This window comes from Phyllopteryx taeniolatus, chromosome 15 (assembly GCF_024500385.1).
Source record: "Phyllopteryx taeniolatus isolate TA_2022b chromosome 15, UOR_Ptae_1.2, whole genome shotgun sequence".
Classification (NCBI taxonomy): domain Eukaryota; kingdom Metazoa; phylum Chordata; class Actinopteri; order Syngnathiformes; family Syngnathidae; genus Phyllopteryx; species Phyllopteryx taeniolatus.
In genome coordinates this window covers 10,405,499-10,425,735 of record NC_084516.1, presented here as the reverse complement: position 1 = coordinate 10,425,735, position 20,237 = coordinate 10,405,499, and the positions used below count along the sequence as shown (strand labels likewise).

The 20,237-nt window shown below is 40.2% G+C and overlaps 1 protein-coding gene across 2 annotated transcripts in view; it reads left to right on the top strand.

The window, feature by feature from the left end:
- il11ra (interleukin 11 receptor subunit alpha) overlaps positions 1–20,237 on the top strand; it is a 47,340-nt gene that overhangs the window by 1,112 nt on the left and 25,991 nt on the right. The window lies entirely within an intron of this gene.

The window sequence follows — 20,237 nt, the reverse complement described above, 5'->3', positions numbered from 1 at the left end:
AGTATTGCCAGGTGTTGTGTGTTGTCAGTTGAGCAATGACTGGCAAGTGCATGATAAGTTTAGACTAGAAGCCAAACACTTAAAGTGGATAAGAAGTCTTGATGTGGTTCAGATTAATCTGCCTTGTTACATAAAGTGGTTCATACTACTGCAGTGACACTGCCCTTTTGATTCTCCACCTTTCTAGTCTAATCAGGAATATTTTCTTAATTGTAGTCTCTCATTGCCCAATTTTGGGAGAAAACGGTATTTAATACCCTTATATAACCAGAAAATCTCTTCCTTACGCTGACTGTTTTTCCACAGTCAAAGTAAAAATCCGCACACATTAGTTAAGATAAATTGTGTCTTTCTGTTTTCCTCTCAAAATGAATATCTCAAATTAAGACATTTATCTATTGCGAGGGAAACATGCATTGTAATTGGAATTTTAGATTTATCTCTTTCAAATAGTGTAAGGAAAATACCATACCATTTTTTTTCATAAAGGATATAACATACTGTTACAGTGCGTTGACAGTGGTTGACCTCTGATCTATTCATATTTAGAATATTTCCCTCCAGAAGAAATAATGAAAATTGAATTAATGTGTTCCAGGGTCAAACTATCACAATCATAAAACCTTATTTAAGTAAAATTTTTAATAGTTTTTTTCCTTTTACACTAAGTGAGGCGGCACGGTAGCCGACTGGTTAGAGTGTCAGCCTCACAGTTCTGAGGACACGGGTTCAATCCCCGGCCCCGCCTGTGTGGAGTTTGCATGTTCTCCCCGTGCCTGCGTGGTTTTCTCCGGGCACTCCGGTTTCCTCCCACATCCCAAAAACATGCATTAATTTGAGACTCTAAATTGCCCGTAGGCATGACTGTGAGTGCGAATGGTTGTTTGTTTCTATGTACCCTGCGATTGGCTGGCAACCAGTTCAGGGTGTACCCCGCCTCCTGCCCGATGACAGCTGGGATAGGCTCCAGCACGCCCGCGACCCTAGTGAGGAGAAGCGGTTCAGAAAATGGATGGATGGATGGATGGATGGATGGATACACTAAGTGAACTGATTTCAGGCAGGGAATGGCATCTCGTAAGGAAGAAAAAAGAGATTTGTGATTACACAACTGGTTTCGTACTGTATATGCCAACAGAATAACAATAAAATGCAAGAGGAAGAAGCAGAAGAAAAAAGTTTCCATTCATGTCTGAAAGGGACTGGGAAGAAGAAGAACTCAACTGATAATATAAATAAAACAATATATCATGAACAAACAATAAAATGTGCTCTCAATCTTCACTTACTGCTTACTGAAATTACTGCTTTGAGGGCAATTCACTTCACTTTTTAAACATTCTTAACTTTCATAAAATTGTAACCGCTGTCAAACAATTGTAACCGCTGTCAAACAATAAAATGGGTCCTCACGGTGATGGATCGGTTTTGGGAGATTACTGCTTCTGCTTGCTAGATAAGTTGCTTCACATAAGCGCTAAACACAGGTCACTCTTAAGTGTCAACAAACATTCCATTCTTCTTCATCTATTCATTTTATTATTATCGACCTAGCCATATTGTACAGATCAACCACTGCAAAACCTGTATACCACTTTCCCACATCTTGCATCCATTTCTGGTTGTATGATCTTCATCCCTTTTATTCTCCATACCGCATCATGTATACCCTTCTGTGCGGGCATCACGCCAAAAAACACCAACAGCCAAAGAAAAAATCCCAGTGTGGATTTAATACATGGCAATTCACAAATATGCGAAGTTTTGCAATTTGTTTTGAGGGGAGATATGCGGAGGTATATGCGGAGGTTCCATCCATCCATTTTCTATACCACTTTTCCTCATTAGAGTCCTCTCCCAGCTGACTTCGGCCAGGAAGCGGGGTACGACCTGGACTGGTCGCTAGCCAACCGCAGGGCACATACAGTATAGACAAACATAGACGAACAACCATTCACACTCACATTCACAGCTAAGAAAGATTTTGAGTCTTCAATTAACCTAAAATGCAAATTGCCACTTTTTTGATATTCATGCACAGAGAGCAATAATTTTTTTTTTTTTTTTTTTCAGTGAGCCAACATTTTTTATTGAGGCACCAAACAATATTTTTTGGCCTCATTTAGTTATTTTTCTCTGCGCTTAACTTTCCTTGACACTGACTTGCATTTCAGAGAGGTTCTGGTTTTAGTTTCTCTTCAGCTTCCCTTGATAGCCTGCAGACAGCTCTTACTGGCAGTCCAATCTCTTCTCCAGCAGTGGCCAAAATACACATAGATGTACTGTATATGTCTACACATACTGGTACCATATGGACCTCCTCACAGACTCATGCATGCACAATATACTGTACATTTAGCGCATGCGTACAGACCCAAATGTTCTGAACGCACATCTTAACACGTAATCACATGTAGCTAGTCCTCCAAAGCCTTCATATTCTGTTCTTTTCACTTATATTTCACTAGTCGCACACGTGGGCCCAGCGGTAATCAATTTAAAATTAGAGCAAGAGCTACTCCAAGAACTTGAGCACTGCTTGCCAGCTCTGACTCTGAGGCCATACTTTTCTTGGTATGTGTGCGTGTGTGCGTGTGTGTATGTGTATGAGAGAGGCAGCAAGAGCCAGCTTTTGATATTGAACCAACTTTGAGGGGCCTACAATGGGGCATTTCTTCTCCACTCTGCTTCTTTTCAAGTAGTATATCCCCGCTCATACTCACCAAAAGCAGAGCCAGCATTTTTAGGCAGTTCTTTGAAACGAAATAATAATTTCAAATTAAATCTCTACTACAAGTTTGGTCCCCTTTTCGTCTGACCTTGGTTCCCGATATTAATTACAGTTCCTACTGCTCTAACCCGCATCGTGAAGCCACTAAAGTGGAGTCTGGTCTTGTGGCTTAGAGTTGTGGCTTCCTTTTAGCTTAGCTGACCAATAAAAATAGTGTTGTTGTGATAATGCCTGTGGCGTTTCGTTTGAATATAAGTTTAACGTGCATGAAAAATGTACAGTGGACACTCTGTATTCTTGATTTATCCATTCCAAAAACCGAATTGTACAAAAACTGAATGTAAATCAAATTCATCTGTTTCAGACACCCAAAAGTATATCTAAAAATATTTTATTGAGATTAAATACAGTTTACTATACACAAAACAATGTGAAATAAATGTAAATGACTGAATGAAATGGGCGGCATGGTGGCCGACTGGTTAGAGCGTCAGCCTCACAGTTCTGAGGACCAGGGTTCAATCCCCGGCCCCGCCTGTGTGGAGTTTGCATGTTCTCCCCGTGCCTTCGTGGGTTTTCCCCGGGTACTCCGGTTTCCTCCCACATCCCAAAAACATGCATGAATTGGAGACTCTAAATTGCCCGTAGGCATGACTGTGAGTGGGAATGGTTGTTTGTTCCTATGTGCCCTGTGATTGGCTGGCAACCAGTTCAGGGTGTACCCCGCCTCCTGCCCGATGACAGCTGGGATAGGCTCCAGCACGCCCGCGACCCTAGTGAGGAGAAGCGGCTCAGAAAATGGATGGATGGATGGATGGATGGATGGATGGATGAATGAAATGGACAAATGAAGGTTAAACATCACTTTTACCTTCATTGAAGACTCTTGATGGCATCTGAAAAATGGCAAGGAGGGGACAGGGAGGAGAGGGTATTGTTTGGAAACGTAAGCATTTTCATACATTGCAATGAGTTCTTTCTTGAATTGTATTGTGTTTCTCATCTTTTTTATTAAAGGGCCGGCACTTGGAACATTCTTTGGCCCCATTGTGGCTTATTGAACAGTCACACTCTATTAATAAGCACAAAAACCTTCGAAGTGCTTTGATGAATGCACGGGGTAAGGCAAATTGAAGAAATCACTCAATTAAGTTGCTTTTTTGTCACCGCCACCTTTCTGTTTTTTGGAAATAAATCGCCAAATTACCGTAATTTCTTGTGTATAATGCAAATTTTTTCCTCCAGAAAATTGTCAAAAGTCAATAGCATTACACATAGGTATAGGGGAAAATGAAAAAACCTTTCACATTTCATAAATCTATGCCACCATCTAGAGGTTATGAAAAAGCTGTACACTTCCATTCCAATGTCACCGCCACCTTGAGGTTATGAGAGAGGTTCACACCTTCATTCTAATATGCCGCCACCTCGAGGTTATGAAAAAGGTGTAGCCTACACTTTCATTCCAATAGGACAGGGGTACGTATGACTGTATATATGTGCAGTTGTGCTCATAAGTTTACATACCCAGGCAGAATTTGTGAAATATATATATATATATATATATATATATATATATATATATATATCATTATTTTATTTTTTTTATCAAATATGACTCAACAACAACCATCATTAATTTCTTTATTGTTATGTTTTGTTTAATGAAAATGCTTTTCTGAAATGCTTGACAGTTTTAAGTTGATTAAAGTAAAATTAATTGTGTTTTGCCGAGCCCTTCATATTTTCTTTAAAGAATTATACCCATCTTACAAATTCTGCCTGGGTAATCAAACATATAACAACTGTGTGTTTTCTCATTTACTAAATGAAAGTAGGGCTGTGAATTTCAAAATAAGAACAAGTAAATAAAAAACGTATTACGTTCAAATAAAGTGCTTAACTTCAGAATAATTCTTTGAATTAGGTAGAACGGTTTTCCAGAATTTTGGGGTCAACTTTGGGGGTGCGTATTATACATTGGTGCGCATTACACACGAGAAATTGTGGTACACGGGCAGGTGGATGAGATTGGTCGGGACCTTTTTCAACTGTACCAAAAACAGGCAGATGTACAAAAATGTGGCAAATTTCCAGTGGTAGGTTGAAAAGGATGTGCAAATCATCGTATTCTGTTTTACACAAAGTCGGTTTATACAAGTCCGGGTTGATTTTTTAACCTATCGGTGCCGTAAATCCTCACTGCCTTGAACCAGCTGCTTCCTTTCTAGCTAGCTCACTGCCTTTCAGTGGCGCTGTGTTAGATCAACTTAATCCAATTCATTCTGCCGCGGTCGCCGACTCGCCGTTCACCTAGGGAATGGCTCATTTCGTCTTGGGTTGTGGCACTGCCATGAATATCTCTACAACTCCTCGGGACTAGGCGAATGAACAAACTTCATGTGGAGCTCTCATTGGAGCTACATATGTGTACATGCGCAGAAACTATGCGCAGTAAGTCCAAATGGAACAAAGGCTAACAATTGTGTAAAAATGTTTCTAATGTAAATGCGGCATGGAAGCATTGCAGATCTTGTCAGAATAATGTAAATAGTATGTCATTCTTTGATTCGTTGTTATTCTTATTCAAATATTCTGATTCGGCATTCTTTTTTTTTTTCGAACTTGAATGCCAATTCAGAAGTCACCACCAATTCGTGCAGAGTCCTAATGCACATTAATTTTAGTATTCACATGTGATGTTTTTAGGGAATGTAGAGTTAGTATCTCAATATTATTATAACTTTATAGGGAATAACCTTGGTTGTGCTAAAAACGGCATGCATGCTTGAAATATAATAGCGAAGTGAAATGTTTGAAATGTTTCCTAAAATGCTCTTCTGGCTTGTCTGGACACTCTTGATATCTGCTGCTGGATAGTTTTTATCAATCATCCACAGGACTTCCACTTTGAATTTGAACACTGGCTACGGTAGTTGCCATCTAATCTGTAACTAGCACGCCATATTGTATTAAAAATGTATTTGTTCATGTAGTTTTTCATTGCACATTGGTGCAAAAGATGGTAGTGAAACAAATTAAACTGTCAAGTCTTTTCAACCCAGAACCACAACATTGTCCCTCGTTTGGTCTTTATTCACATTGCTTCATTGTCCATGTTCAGATAATATAGCAAAATAGATGTTTCTCTCACTGCTCTTTCCTGTGTTACAGGAACAAAAAATACAGAGGGTGATTTTTAGGAAATTCGGGCACTTCTGCATATGAAAAGTGCTTCATTTACAGCAGTGCCCACAGCCTCGTCAGCCAGCCACCAAGGAGCGAACGTATGGTAAAGGCTTCATTAAGGGCTTAAAGGCTTCACCGCACTCCGTGTCCATCTTAAAAAAACAAAAGCTTAAAATGGTACACTGATTTCCAATGTAGTAATATAGAAGCTTTTATTTTGAAGTTGCCCCTCTCAGCACGTTGTCGGAGAGGCGGCATGTCACGGTAAGACACAATTAACAATCGTTGTAGCGTCTGCCTTGATTTAAACTTTTCGGCTGGCATGACCGCAGTAAAAAAGCGCCAGAAGTAAATAGAGAGGGAAATCACAACTGTCAAGTTCCTTGCAGTTTATGACCGTGCACGACTGACCAATCAAGCAGAAAAACAGAGACGTACCCTTCCTTGACAGTTCACTATATAGACAGGGATTTTCGAATGAAAGCAGGCTGCTGCGACATCCCTGCTGAATGTAAACATGAATGGCGGTTGCCAAATACGGCGTTCATCCCCGACATATGAAGGCTCGTATATAGTGTCCCCAGCCGGGTTTTGTCCTGGAAGCCCCGAGCAAAACCTGGCACTCTTGAATGAAAAGGAACTTTCGTTCGAAAACCGTTCTTTGATGCCACAATGAGTGCTTTCTCAATAACAATTCAGTTCACGTGCACGTTCGCCCAAAATATGAAATATTTCATTAACTTTTGTTCATTGAACTTGTTCAGGCACAACACTAACTATGGAAGACACTATAAAAGGTTTTGGTCCTTATACGCCATTTGAGAGGCGGGCTTGGTGGTTTTAAGTTTATTTGTTAGCGTTTTTGCGCTCGTGTTTGTGCTTGCGTGTGTGTGCGAGTAGGTGCTGACCTAATTCTATTGGAATGTCTATTGAAGATGCTTATGAACCAGCTCCACCTTTTCAGTGAAATTTTACTGTAACCTTTGACACAAATGTTTTTTTTCTTCCTCCTCTATTTATCAGTGCCTTTTCATGATTTTCTTGGCTCTCTCTCTCTCTGCTTTTTTTTTGCCTCCTGGCTCCCCACTCCTGCTGTGTTTGTTGTTTTTATGGAACATCAGTGTTTTTAAAGGAGGTTAAAGGGACGTTATGGAGCATGATGATGATATCAGATTTGGCAGGTACATAACAGAAACTAATGGAAATGAAGTTGAAACTGCACAAGCAGTTTCTTTCAGATTGTGATCACACTGCCACAAAAAATGTGTTATAAATTTTTTTTTACCTGTCATAGTCATGATAAATCTTTGAATGCCATACATGCCCAGCACGTTTATACTACTGTTTACTCTCTTGTGATTTTTTTATAATTTTTTTTCTTTCTTTCTTTTCTACCACTATGTGAAATTTTATTTTATTTTGAATTTATAGCTGTAGCAGAACCTCAGGAATTCCAATAATGTTTTCACATTGGAATTTGAATTGTTTCCTTTTATATATTGATTGTGGAATGCTAACATTTGTTATAATTTCAGTCTTTTGACAATTGGCAATCTACCATTTTGTCTTTTAACCTCTGTGTACTGTTCAGAGAGTGAACACCAATATTTAACAGGACAGGGACTGGAGTCTGGGGGTGGGTGCCAGCTCCTAGCAACACCTTAATGCACTTTCCCTGCTGTCATCACTTACATGGAAATGGATTCTAATTTGTCCGGAAGAGGCAAGTCAAAAAAAAAATGTAATAATCTAATTTGCTCTACATCTATCAGGAGCATATCGACAGTCATAATAAAGTAATTAGTAATAAGTATGAACACGATTAATTCATCTTGGAAATTATGTTATCTTGCCTTTTTTCAAAGGAAAATGTTAGCGATAAAAGAATGTATTGTATAATTAGAGAAGCACTATAAATTAATTCGATTTATTTGATTGTTCATAGTTTTTGTTGAATTGGTCATATTTGCTACTAGTCACGATAGTGGCAGCATAGTCAGTAGTGTAACATGGAATTCTTCTATACCACTATTCCTTGTTTGGGTCGCGGGGAACAAGCCAACTTGTAGAGAACTCAAGACACAGACACATACACACACATACACCTACGCACACGACTCTCAACAGATTTTAAAACTACGTATATCATGGTGGTGCATTTAAAATCTGATTCATATCTCTCTCTCTTCATCTGAATTGCATGGTCTAAATAGAAGGCTGTTATATGAGTTTTACTGTGAACGTCTTACCTGATCCATTTGGAGACTTAGAGTCGGTCATAAATGCTAAGCCAAACCATTTTGTAAAGGTGGTGATATGTGGTAGCCTACCAACACAAACCTGAAAAAAATCCTCCTCATCTTCATATCTGATGAAGATAAAACAGAAAGAAGTACCTACCTGTAAATAGCCTGGATGATATACAGTAAGAAGTGTTTCATAGTTTACCATAATTTCTCGTGTATAATGCGCACCCATGTATAATACGCACCACCAAAGTTGACCTAAAAATTCTGGAAAACCCCTCTACATATGCATAATGCATTTTTACAATGCATGCTTTTGCTTCTACCCATATGATCAAAACGAATTATCTGTATTTTGTTAGTTTAAAAAATAATAATTATTCTGAAGTTAGTCACTTTATTTGAGCACGTAATACTTGCTTTTTATTTACTTGCTCTTATTTTGAAATTCACAGCCCTATTGATATTTAATAAATGAGAAAACACACAGTTGTGCTCACATGTTTGATTACCCAGGCAGAATCTGTAAGCTGGGTGTACAATTCTTTAAAGAAAACATGAAGGGCCAGGCGAAACACATTTAATTGTATACAAATTTTATCCACATTTAATACACATTTCATTTTATTTTAATGGGATTCAAATTAAACTGTCAAGCGTTTCAGAAAAGCATTATCATTAAACAAAACATAACCATAGAGAAATGAATGATGGTTGTTGTTCAGTCATCAGTCATATTTAAAAAAAACAATCCATCCATCCATCCATCCATTTTCTACAGCTTATCCGAGGTCAGGTCGCAGGGGCAGTAGCTTTAGCAGGGACGCCCAGACTTCCCTCTCCCCAGCCTCTTCATCCATCTCTTCCGGGGGGATCCCGAAGCGTTCCCAGGCAAGCCGAAGGATGTAGTCTCTCCAGCGTGTCCTGAGTCGTCCCCGGGGTCTCCTCCCGGTGGGACGTGCCCGGAACACCTCACCAGGGAGGCGCCCGGGAGGGAGCCGAATCAGATGCCCCAGCCACCTCATCTGGCTCCTCTCGATGTGAAGGAGCAGCGGCTCTACTCTGAGGTCCTCCCGGATGATCGAGCTTCTCACCCTGCGGAGGAATCTCATTTCGGCCGCTTGTATCCGGGATCTTGTTCTTTCGGTCACGACCCACAGCTCGTGACCATAGGTGAGGGTAGGAACGTAGCTCGACCGGTAAATCGAGAGCTTCGCCTTTCGGCTTAGCTCCTTCTTTACCACAACGGATCGATACAAAGTCTGCATCACTGCAGACGCTGCACCGATCTGCTTGTCGATCTCCTGTTCCATTCTTCCCTCACTCGTGAACAAGACCCCAAGATACTTGAACTCCTCCACTTGGGGCAGGATCTCATCCCCGACCTGGAGAGGGCACGGCACCCTTTTCCGACTGAGGACCATGGTCTCAGATTTGGAGGTGCTGACTCTCATCCCAGCCACTTCACCCTCAGCTGTGAACTGCTCCAGTGAGAGTTGGAGGTCACGGCTTGATGAAGCCAACAGAACCACATCATCTGCAAAAACCAGAGATGCAATACTGAGGCCACCAAACCGGACACCATCTACGCCTCGGCTGCGCCTAGAAATTCTGTCCATAAAAGTTATTAACAGAATCGGTGACAAAGGGCAGCCTTGGCGGAGTCCAACCCTCACCGGAAACGAGTCTGACTTACTGCTACTTAAAAAAACAATATTTCACAAATTCTGCCAGTGTAAGTAAACTTATGAGCACAACTGTACATATATGCAGTCATACGTGCCCCTATCATATTGGAATGAAAGTGTATGCTACACCTTTTTCATAACCACTAGGTGAGGGTGGCACAATAGAATGAAAGTGTACAGCTTTCTCACAACCTCTAGGTGGCGGTGGTATATTGGAATTAAAGTGTACAGCTTTGTCATAACCTCTAGATGGCGGCATACATTTATAAAATGTGAAAGTTTTTTTCCATTTTACCCTATACCTATGTATAATGCGCACTATTGACTTTCGACAATTTTTGGGGAAAAAAGAAAATGCGCATTATACATGAGAAATTACAGTAGGTGTTACTGATCTGAAGGTGCTGTTGTCTTTTGTCTTAATGCGGGACAGCCTGTTAGCCTGATATTTAAGGATACCAGAGACCTGCTGGTAACCTTTTAATAGCAAAATGTTGCTGCATCTTGCAGCCTTTAGACGCGATATTAATGCCAGTGTTTAAAACTTTCAGACCTGTGCCTGTGAATATCGCCATTCAACCAGGTCATTGTATTCTCGAGACATTAATTTGATCACAACTGGACTTTTCTAGTTGTCTTACCCTCTAACTTAGGGTATAAATACTTGGGTTTCCACACCAACACTAAGGCTATGTGCATGCATTGATGGAGCCTGCACGAATCAGAGGCGAAACATCTTCTAAGATCTTCTAACCAAAACTATGTAGCTGCAATCAATTCAGTGCCTTTAGAATGCTTTGAAACCTATTTTAAAAGTTTGCCTTTTCCATTGTTGTGTAAATGAGTGACCAAAACCACAGTTTGGATCTTGTGTATCTCTTGTGTAAAGAACACTCTGTGTCTGTCAACGTAGGTTATAATGAGAATCTTAAATTTGATGATGTCGTTAACGGGAAGCTAATGCAAGGAGGCCAAGACAGGGGTGATGTTACATCATTACTGGTTAACATCTTAACAGTAGCATTGTCAATGAACAAAGGATTAATTTTGGCTCAATACCGGGGGGTGGGAATCTCTAGGTACCCTACGATTCGATCCAGTTATGATTTAGAGGCCTATGATTCAATTCAATTTGATTACCATCTCGATGCATATTTTTTTTCACTGTCTGCTTACAAATTTTAAAACAATATTTGTAATGACCCATACTGTCGTGATTGGAATAAATAACATACATTATCTTCTATGAAAACTAAAGAGAAGATGTTGCAAATTTTACATAATAATTCATACAAGGTGCCACGGTGGACGACTGGTTAGAGCGTCTGCCTCACAGCTCTGAGGAGTTGTGTGGAGTTTGCATGTTCTCCCCGTCCCTCATGGGTTTTCTCCGGGCACTCCGGTTTCCTCCCATATCCCAAAAACATGCATAGTAAGTTAATTGACAACTCTAAATTGCCCATAGGTGTGAATGTTAGTGCGAATGGTTGTTTGTTTGTATGTGCCTTGCGATTTGCTGGCAACGAGCAATCAGGGTGTACCCCGCCTCCTGCCCGATGATAGCTGGGATAGGCTCCAGCACGCCCGCGACCCTAGTGAGGAGAAGCGGCTCAGAAAATGGATAGATGGACAATTCATACAACAAGTGGCGGTCTTAGCTTGAATGGTGCGAGACCCCATTTTGCACCCCCCCCATATTGCACATAGCAGATACTGCCACTGTGTACACACAACAAATGGTTCTCAGCTTTGCAAAAAGCCAACGTATGTGCCTAGAGCAAGTTTACCTCTCCGAGTTGCTCAATGGTTTGCTGAATGGCAAAAAAAGATCGGAACGGCTGTTTTTCCTACTTCTTTGGGTGGGAATGCTTCATGTGATTCCTCATGTTTGTTCTGTTTCCCACATATTTTATTCCCATTATTCCATTTTTAATCCCACTAAAGCACTCTTCGTTATATGGGCAAAATTGACAGAAGTTTTATCATTCCGCCATCATTACTTTAACAAACGATTGCAGACATTTTCTAATCAATTCAGCATTACTTACATCTCAAAATGTAATCATACATGTAATTTATCACTTGATTTATGCCTGCACAAAATGTAAACTAATACCCAATGACTAAAGGCGGCTGGCTCTCACTCACTTAGTCCCTATGTATTCCCTCCCCACTGTTTCCAGGTGCTTGTTCATGGGGGATTTATTGGCTGCCTCTAAATATTTAAGAAGTGTACTGCTTGACCTGCTGTGTATAAAAATTGGCCTGACATAACCATTTGGCAATTACTAAATTCAATTATAAGCTTTTTGTTCTGTACTATTCTTTTAAATCATTTTAAAATAATCAACACAAACAAATGAAACCATTAAAAGGAAAGTGACTAAATCAAGGATCATATCTGACCACTGCTTTACATTGACAAGAACATTGTAAATTTTATTATGTATAATCTGGTTTTCGTCACTGCTCATATCAGCTATTACAAACATGCATCACTTCCTGTTTACCAGCAGTCTGCCAGAAAATAAAAACAGACAAACTGCTCAGCGTTGTATACAAAGGCTTTCTGTGTTGTTATGTTTGTTCCTAGCAGGACAATGGTGTGATATAAAATGCACATCATGCTCCTCTCCATGCCTTTCTTTTTGCGTGTTAGTACTATTTACTGTAAGTCATTACACATTCATTTGGTTTGGACTGTGCTTTGTCTGACCTGAAGCTATGCATACTTTTATGCATCGTTAAACAGACGCTGATTTATGTTGTGCACAGTAAATATAACTATGCCTGTCTATTCTCTCTCCTCATCCCATGTTTTTTACTCACTTAGTTTTCCAACATCAGTTTCTCTTCATGACACTTTTTCTCTCAGCGACACTACTTTCACTCTCCTTCTCTCCTCAGTGCATGAGCACTGTCAGTAGTAATGGGCACAGGCATGGAATTCCCAGCAGAATGACTCACTACTAGAAATTCGGGGTCGATGTGTGATGGTTTTTGTGGGTGGATGGGTGGAAATGGGTGGAAGGGGTTATCTGCTCACCAATATTTTTCCTTCCTGCTGATAAAAATTGCGGAAACTCTTTGATAACCGTGTTAAAGGTCTGTCTAAATAACAATAGCTGATTGCGTGGTTATTGATGTTTGTGAACTGTTACGCTTACAGCACTTGTAATGGTAACCACCAAGTGTGCATATAGTAAAATACAACTCCAACATATATGGATTTACACCAGGTCTGTGTGAACAAGAATCGCTTGGACACTGTTGTTTTCTTTAAAAAAAAAAACCTTACTGAAAATACAATGAAAGTGCTTAACCACTTTTGCAATATGTCTGACACGTAAACATATCCTACTTGTTCTTAAAAAGCAGTATTTTGCAATTATGTCATTTGTTAAACTGGAATCTTTCAGTAAACGGTTTGGAGTGGTATATGAGTCTCTGGGATGCCTAGTGTTTAAAATTGTCTCATTGTTACAAAATGACACATTCATCAATCACAGCTAAACCTGTACATCCTATTTTGTGTATATGCATGCATTTTTTATCCTCAATGTTGCATAAAATGGCAATCTCCAACTATCTGCTGTATGTCTCTATAATTGCTTCCAGCAGTTGTGTGGCGCCAGTCAAATGCATTTGGACGCTGAATTTACTCTCTCTCTCTCTCTCTCTCTCTCTCTCTCTCTCTCTCTCTCTCTCTCTCTCTCACTCGCTCTCACACAGACACGCACGGTCGCACACACACGCACAGACACACGCACACACACAGGCGATCAGCAAAGTGTGCAAAATCAGATCTAGGCATAGTTTTTTTTTGGGGCTCGTCCACCTGCTGTCTTATGGATGTGAACTGAGTTAAGTATAGCAATCATTATCAGCAACTAAGCGTGTGCATGTGTGAGTTCATGCATTTCATATATATATATATATATATATATATATATATATATATATATTTTTTTTTTTTTCCCAGGCTTTGACTACAGGCCAAGTAACTGGCTGGTCTCTTGCAGTTAAAAAAAAAAAAAAAAAGCCAAAACAACAACGTTCTAACATTTTATCTGGGGATGGGGGGAAATACTTCTTGTCTTTAAGTGTTTGACTTATTGTTTAATTCCACATCTGGTGATAGGTTGCACAGCTAGAAATTTATTGGAAAGGTTTGGACTGGGTGTATGTTTTAAGCCGTGTTGATTTAACAGAGAGCAGATGTGATGGGTTGGTGGTTGCTGAACCAGTGAACCAGTCTCAAAGTGAAACCTTTTACATTATATGGACCAAACTATCCAAACGTGGCTATTCCATAAAGAGTCTCTTTACTCAGAAAAAAAAAATGTCAGAGGGCACTAATGTTGGCAGAGAGGGGAAAGCTCACAATCTCTCGTGGTTTAAAGTTTAGAGGTTGTTTGATGGGGTTGAAGTCAGGGAACTGTGTGAACCAGTGAAGTTCTTCCACACCAGGCACTCATCCAACCACACCTGTGGCCTGTGCCTTGAGCATGTTCTGTCATGGAACAGAAAAGGGACTTCTCCAAACTGGTCGCACAATGTTGGAAGCATATAATTGTCCAAAATGTTTTGATGACAAAAACATTATTTAGTTGAATTTTCCCAATCCGGTCACATGCTCGGCGCCTCTCACCGTGGGCAACTCCAGAGTGGAAGGGAGTCCAACCCCTCTTGAGAGGACTGGTACCACAGCCCAAGCTGTGTGTGGAGGCGAGTCAGACTATATCTAGTCGGAACTTCTCGACCTCACACATCAGGTGACATTCCACGTACCTAGAGCCAGCTTCTGTAGCCGGGGATCGGATGGCCAAGGTCTCTGCCTTCGGCCACTGCCCAGCTCACACTGCACCCAACCCCCATGGCCCCTCCCACAGGTGGTGAGCCCATGGGAAGGGGGAGGGGGGCGATGCTTGTCGCTTTTTAAAAATGCCTTTTAAAACCGGTACAACAGTACAGTACAGCATACATAAACCAAAAAAGGAGACCACGCTCTACCTAGCATTATGGGGCAAGTCGATTGACAAAAGAAAAGAGGAACTTTATCAAATGCGTCCATCTATTAGCACGCACTCTCATCAAGCGGCACCTTATACAAAGGTGCTGCCCAATGACGTTGCTTCTAAACACCTGTAAGAGAACTACATTACCCAAACGACTTTTGCGGCAATGTCAGTGTTCACTGTTTGAGGCGGAGTAAAGCGCTCTGGTTTTATTTCTACAATGTTGCACTGTGTGGAATTGATTCATAGTAAGGTTGGATATTTTAAATGTACCGTTAATTTGTTTGTATCATTTTTTGTACTGAACCACTAATATGCTATAGTAAGATTTTACTTGTTTACTTGGTTAGAACCACTGCTGGACTAGACTTATGGCCATAAAAAAGTATCATTATGGGATACCTTTTATTTATTTGAACAAATAAAAATTCAAACAGTTAAGACATTTTGGATGCATTTTTCATTTCACCTTTAGTAGCTTAAATGTGACGAAGTAAGACGTTAATTACACTCATGATAGCACACTGATATATTGACATGTATTTAAGTTAGTCACTCTACACATGACTGGCACGATGTAATTTTCCAAAGGCACACAAAACGGCGTGTGCTTTTTTTATGGGAGTGCCCAGGTTCTTACTTACAGCTAGCTTCAGCTGAATATTGTCCAAACAGTCAAGTTGTTTTAAGCAAGATAAAAAGGGGCAGTTTCTTTTCTTTATGAGGTTTTTTTTTTTTTTTGTCTCAGTTTTTCAGTAGTTATTACATTTACATGAGGCGTTAAGGGAGTGAAAATTATGCTTTACACGACCAGGATTTTTGGGGCCAATCACCGATCAGCGAGTTTAAAAAAACGATAACCGATCACCGATCCGATCACAAAATGGAGCAATATGTCTATTTAAATAACATTTACTGTGTACTGTACGCTGAGTATCTTCGAAAGTATTCTCTTGTCGGGTCATGTTTTCTAATCAGTCAGGTCAAACCAACATTACAACATGACAGAAATAATGGGTGCTTACTTACTGTAATTAAATTACTTTATTGTAATTTAAATTACTTCACACACACCGAAACTTTAGAGCATGATTCAATAGAACACCGGGATGTTTACGCACAACTGTTAGTGCGAGCACTAGCTTGCTAGGCTGCATAATGTTTTGTTGCCTGCTTGCGAGCCGTATCGTATTAAAAGTATGTAAACATACCTCAAGCAATTTTTGAATAAAAGTCCTCTCCTGACCACCGGGGACCACCAACACACGTTTTCCCCCATTTTGTTCTTACAATACACGTGGCGCAATCCATTGTTGTTGTCGTCGCTATGGTAATGAGTGTATCCCGTCGCGTTTGGGTTGACGATAGAGCCCAGTGATCGTAAAAGATGGGATGTGGTGGTATCGGAATACAAGATTTTATTCTAGTAGTCTGAGAAAGATCGTGAAAGACCAAATTTGTCTTGTAGTCTGATCCAGGCTTGTTGTCTGTCCCACACTGCCAACATATTTAAAAAATAAAAAAAAAAAATTATTGGATATTTACAGTACTACATCAAAAGACGCGCGACAAGGCAAAAAATAAAGTAACTTTTGGATTCAGATATTCTGTACATGATGGAAACGCGGAGTAAATGTCTTTTGCGGAGCCATTGATCGGATCTTGGAATTATGACATTAAGGCCGATCAGCATAAAATGCTAATTATCGGCCGATACCGATCAAACCGATCAGATTGGTGTAAAGTCTAGTGAAAAGTGGACCCAAAGAAGGAGTGGTTCTGGTGAGCTTTTGTGGTTCTTGTGTGAGAAGAAGGAATGTTTGCCAGAGGAGCGCCAGCACACTTGTTTGAACAAAAGGTGTGCACATTGTCTCATTTAGTGTGAAAGCAACAAAGAAGGTCCAAGTCATTTATGTAACCACCCATCCATCTGTCCATCCATTTTCTGTACTGCTTACTTACCCTCACGAGGGTTGCGAGCATGCTGGAGCCTATCCCAGCTATCATCGGGCGAGAGGCGGGGTACACCCTGAACTCGTCGCCAGCCAATTGCAGGGCACATATAAACAAACAACCAGTCGCACTGACATTCACATTCACATCCTACGGGCAATTTAGAGTCGCCAATTAACCTACCTTGCATGATTTTTGGTATGTGTGAGGAAACCGGAGTACCCGGAGAAAACCCACGAAAGCCACAGGGAGAACATGCAAACTCCACACAGACTAGGCCGGATTTGAACCTGGGTCCTCAGAACTGTGAGGCAGATGTGCTAACCAGTCGCTCACCGTGCCACCTTATGTAAACAGGATCATACAATTTCTTGCTACATTAGGGAGCATGAGCCTAAAACTCACCCACAAATTTGCATAAACAGGTTTGTCAGTAACTAATTTGTAATGCCAAGGAATGTCTTTAGGGAAACATCTGTTTGGCCAGTGTTTGTGGTCCTTGGGTTCTCTTGCGGGACAGCTGGAACAAAATGTCTTGGCCTGTTTGAGTAATATAAAATGCAGCCTACATGAAGCTGTTACCAAGCAAAACAGGTTGGACACCTCTTTTGAAAAATGGAGAAAAACAACAACATTACAGTTATGTAATTTCATATCATGATACCAATTTATGTCCTGATATAGAATTTTTCCTTAAAATTACATTACATAAATGGCAGAGTAAAGAATGAAGGGTAGGTGTTTTGGTAAACAAGTCTCGTTGTTGAGATTAACCGTAGATACTATAGGTTTTGTTTACAGAGGTGCTGTTATGATTTTGAAGTTATGAGGTTTCTTCTGCAAAAAGCTTCCAAGCCTTTTTTTAGCAGTATCATTTTGATGCACTTTTGGCTGTCGTTTAAACTTTTTATTGCTGCGGTATCTCTGGAGAAAGGCCAAAGGGGACATGACTTGACTGTGGTTAGCATTAGCACCTGGTGCTGTTTATAGTGGCACTCTCTGCCACCCGAGAGGGAGTGTAAATTAGGCACCCGACACCTTGCTGCATTCATGATGGAGGGTTATTTTTCTTTGGGATAGATTTAACGGTTGTATCAGTAACTCTTTTAAGTCCTACCCTTGCAAATCTCACCGTTATGGATTGTTGCCTTCTATAGTTATTAATGACCAAGTATCGGCAGCACTTCGTCAAATGAATAAGCAACATGAGTAATTTTGCTGATGCAGGATGATCAGGGTAGGTTTGAGATACCTGCAAACAATTCAACCTTTTAGTCCTCAGATATTAATGTATAACTTGGTTTCCAAGCTCCTTTTTACAAGTACTAATCAACACACCTTACTCATGCTTATCAGCGCTGAACGAGAAATAATCCAATCACGCAAGAATTTGATTGTTTTGTTGATGTTATGTTCAGGTTTGTGTTACTGATACTGTAATGAAGTATACAGGATATTTATGTATTTATTTATTTTGACAGGAAATTGTTTTAGGGTCTTCAAACACACTTTAAAAACAATACACACATTTAAACACCATGCATGCAAATCAGTCGCCTTTCGGCGAAATTTGACGTTTTGAACTCAAAATAGGCCATTTACGTGAACTGCATAGATCTGATACGTTTTTCCTGGAGTGGGTAGGTCGCCGTCACTGACGTCAGAGGCTGTTAATACTTGAACGCTGGCAGCTATATCCATTCCACACATCCACCATTCACACATAGTTGTGAATATTACTCCACGGCGGACTAATTTGCGGCCTGAGGTTCTGCCTGTGCGCTCGGGTCCTGGATTGGTTAAGTCACAAGAGTTGACGAGGCCAGAAAAAAACTTCCGTTGCTTCTGCTGTTAAGAAGTAATGGTACTTTTACTCCATTACAATGATCTAAATGTCGCTCACTACTTTTTTTTGATCAATTATTGCTTATTTAGCAACTATTTCGTGCGCGAGACTTCGACTTCCGCATCAGGCGCCAGTTTAAGCGCTAGTGACGTTTAAGTCTGGTTCACCAATCAAACGACACAAGAAAGACTTCACACAATGTCTTCCATTGGGCTGTACTATCAATTGGGTTAACTGGTTAAAAAAAGGTATTTCAGATTAATTAAAAACAAATAAATAAATAAAAAACGAAACACGAAATAGCGGGACCACGTAACATGAACCACAATATACCGGGGGTTTACTGTATGTGCATTCTTTGGTTTCAAATGTGAGGTTATACTGGGTGCTCGATAGCGAACGCCACGTCCAACCCTGTATGTGTGCATTTTGCATTGTGTGAATATCTGGCATATGGTAGCCATCTTGCCCTGGCGGCTGAGCTAACGGAAATTCCAGCATCGTAGAATTTAGGCCAAGATATTGCCGCAGCACTTACTCAGTCACTCAAACGCACACACGCGAACACACACACACACGCACACACACGTGTGCACACGGACTCGCACACACACAGCACAGGTCAGGTTTGTGTTACGTGTGCCAAATAAATTCTGAAAAGAAATAATTTGAGTAACTCACTAACAAGTCTCTCGGAGTTTGGCATACTCAGGTTGCTTAACGTCATTATTCCAATGTTCTCACTTAGAAAATCGCTTATAGACACTCTGGTCTTTATCTGCAGATTGACTGAGTGCTATCTCTGTAGACACATGGCAGCCATTATTTCTTGTGTGTTTAAGTCTTTGGCATTTTCCACAGATTGTATATGGCACAAACTTTTGTAGAAGACTAACTTGATCTACGTGTCCTGTTGTAGCAATGTCTTCCATAATACAGCTGTTCTTCATTTAAGGTTTAAATATCTCGGGTTCTCAGACCACATATTTCTCTCAACCTCAATTATTCTGACACAAAAAAAAGTAGGTACCTTTTATTACAAACATTTTGCAACTTTGAGCCTGGTTTGTTAAATATAATCTTAACTTTATTAGCTTCAATGTCAACCGTCTACTCGAAAACAAGCAATTGCACCACCTATGCCATAGTTCATTTTCCTATCAATAATTTACTTATAAACGTGTAATGTATTTTAAGTAAGTGTTTTCTGAGTTCAATCAGGAGACCTAATTTGATTATTACAGGTGTTCTACTCATGCCAAGACCATACAATACATATAAAATTGTTTCAGAATTCTATCAATATAATTATTAATACTACCCAAATGTAGTGTGTTTGAGTGAGGAAAGGATAAGAGTATGTTTGTCCTTTTGTTGTTCCACCAACCCACAAACAAGCATAACTCCATGTGGAAAAAGTAGCAGTAGTAGACTTATCTAAACAAACTTCTAGGCAATCATGACTGCACTCTAGTTCTTCACATATGGACATGCAGTACAGTATGTCTGTCAGCAGACTTGTTATCGCCTTGAAACGGTCAGATGAGTGTGCAGTAGTTGCTGTAG